Here is a 3,097-nt window from a genome sequence, read left to right on the forward strand (position 1 = left end):
ACACTAACGAGAGAAATGGGAAGAGCTCCATGTTGCGACAAGACAAAAGTGAAGCGAGGGCCTTGGTCCCCCTGAGGAAGACTCTAAGCTTAGAGATTACATTGAGAAGTATGGTAATGGTGGAAATTGGATCTCTCTCCCTCTCAAAGCCGGTAAGTTCATATACATGTTCTTAGTTAAAACCAATCTCCTGGTTCACCTTTTCGAGCTTCTAATCCCAAAACAAGAGCTAATGCCATTCTCTGTTGTTGTTGTGGTTTAAGGTTTGAGGAGATGTGGGAAGAGTTGTAGATTGAGGTGGCTTAACTATTTGAGACCAAACATAAAACATGGTGACTTCTCTGAGGAAGAAGACAGGATCATTTTTAGCCTCTTCGCTGCCATTGGAAGCAGGTTCTCTATTGAAGTATTTTTATTTATGTAACTATATATCTCTGATTATAAGAAGAAAATTATATTAATTAAGATCCTCACTAAAAATACAGAGCTGATATCCGTTTGTTGTCCATTTGCTTATGAAGGTCCCTCTTAAAATAGTTATCTACTCAAATAGGTTTAAAGAAAATATTATTTCACTCTCCTTTAATTAATATAATTAAAAATTATTCTCTCTTAGTTATATATATTTTTGAATGTATGTGTAATGTTGGAACTAACGATAAAAGTAGTTCACAACGTACTTACATAATTTAGTCATAATTTTAGTCAAAACTACGAGCAACACTTATTCATAATTTTAGTTAAAAACTACGAGCACCAGTTATTCATCTAGATTGCAACATTTTTTCTCCAACATTAATTAATAATATACATGAATTGAAACTTGTAGGTGGTCAATAATAGCAGCTCATCTACCGGGAAGAACAGACAACGACATCAAAAACTATTGGAATACAAAGCTAAGGAAGAAGCTCTTGTCTTCTTCTTCTTCTTCATCTTCCTCTCATTCATCATCAGCCATGGCTTCTCCTTATCTAAACCCTAATTCTCAGGATATGAAAAGACCATTAACCCCATCAGCAACAATCCCATTTTCTTCTTATAATCCGTATGCTGAAAACCCTAATCAAGACCCAACAAAATGCCTCATCTCCAACATCAATGGCTTGAAGCTGACGACAAACAGATGGTCTTTCCTTATAGTAACCCTAATTATACTCAAGATCTCTCTCTCTCGGACAGCAACAACAGCAACATCTCGGGCGCAAGTGGTTTCTTGCTCAACCACAATATGTGTGATCACTACAACAACCACACCAGTTTCTCTTCGGACGTCAATGGAAAGAGATCAGAGACTATGATGAAGCAAGAAGAGATAATGATGATGATGATGATAGACCACCACATTGACCAGAGGGACAAAAGGGTACAGTGGGGATTTCACACAAGGATATTTTAATTACTACAATGGGCATGGGGATTTGAAGCAAATGATTAGTGGAACAGGCACTAATTCTAACATAAACATGGGTGGTTCAGGTTCATCTTCAAGTTCGATAAGCAACCTAGCTGAGAACAAAAGCAGTAGTAGCCTCCTACAACACAACTGCTTTCCCTATTTCTACTCCTAGTTCTTCTAGACTCTCTTGTCTTCTTATATAAATATATTTTGGACTGACTGTTAGTAATATCAAAGATTTGATGGGGTATGGGAGGAGAGAGAAAGACTATGATCAGTTTTAAGGGATTTTGTATTTTGTTTATTGTTGTCTCTTTATTGGATTTCTAGTTAAGAAAAGACAATGCGATATTTGATTTGATGAAACTCAAAAGGATAGATGTATTTATGGTTGAAGATAATCTTCTTTTTTTGTCGAAAAGAGTAGATCATATCAGCTTTTAGTTAAAACTTGGAACAAAGTAAGTGATCATACACACGCCCACAGGCCACACCCACATATAGCATGTTATTGTTTCTAAAATTAGATGAGACTATTAAATTCAAAAAAAAAATTAGATGAGACTATTACCATTTTATGCATATATAGGCTATAAATAGTAAAGAATTTTCTGATAGTAATACACTCACTCATCTACAATTTCTATCATAAATTTAAATTCCTAAAAGACAAACACATTTAAAGCATCGTATATTGTTACACTATTACGAACATATTCAAAAATTTAATTTAAGTAAATATTCATAATGAAATAAATAAATAAAGAAAAACAAAAAATCTTCGTATCATGTAATATATATTTTATATGTGAATAAAAGTATAACTAATCTTTAGCTACAATTGCAATAATATTCATCTTTACTACAATATTTTTGTTACATACTGATATAGATTTTTCATTCTTATAATTTTCGTGTTTAGTTATATTAACAACTACAAATTTAGTGTATATACTCTTAACAATTTTATTGTTACAGAGAGAGAGAGTGAACAAAGGATTGTGTATAAAAGTCATCACTTTTGGTCAGTGACTCGAGAGCGGCTAGGAGAAGCAAATTGATTGATGGAAATACATACACTATTCATCTGTTGTAAATGACATATATACCCTTCCCAGATGGCTTCATCACTTTTCTGATTTTCTCCTTTCTGCGCCATATCCTTCGGTTACTGTTTTCTTTTCTGTTTATTCTCTATTAAAGATATAAATAAGAAACCATGAATAATAAATAATTAAATGTTGGACTTAAAGATAGAAAGGCTGAAGGATTCTTAATCGAGTTATGATTAGTGAAAAGATAAGGATCAAACTCTATTTGGTGTTATCTAAGTTATTGGTGTTTTCCCTAGTAGGACTAGAATTGGTTTTAGTATATGTATGTCGAGCTATGACATTAACATATAGAGATTGAGAGTTTGAGAGAGAACAATTGTAAGAGAGCTTTAGTTTTTTGAGAGATTTTTCTAGAGCTAATAATAAGAGAGTTATTCTTATTTGATTTTTTGTTCTTTACAAAACCTGCAACCTCCATATTTTCTATATTAGGTATCAGAGCCAATCTAGAAAACAATGGCAGACGGAGAAGGAGCTATAGTAATAGCAAAACCAACAGAAGGAGGACTGATGCGGACATCGATCCTACCATCCAAACCGTTGAACTAGTTCCTGTAATACATCCTATACCAGAAGTACGAGA

At 33.5% G+C, this 3,097-nt stretch overlaps 1 pseudogene; it reads left to right on the plus strand.

Annotated features, from left to right (window-relative positions):
• Positions 1 to 1,800, plus strand: LOC147919005 (transcription factor RAX1-like; annotated as a pseudogene).
• The last annotated feature ends 1,297 nt before the right edge of the window (positions 1,801 to 3,097 follow it).

Source organism: Camelina sativa, chromosome 20 (assembly GCF_030686135.1).
Source record: "Camelina sativa cultivar CO46 ecotype springtype chromosome 20, ASM3068613v1".
NCBI lineage: Eukaryota > Viridiplantae > Streptophyta > Magnoliopsida > Brassicales > Brassicaceae > Camelina > Camelina sativa.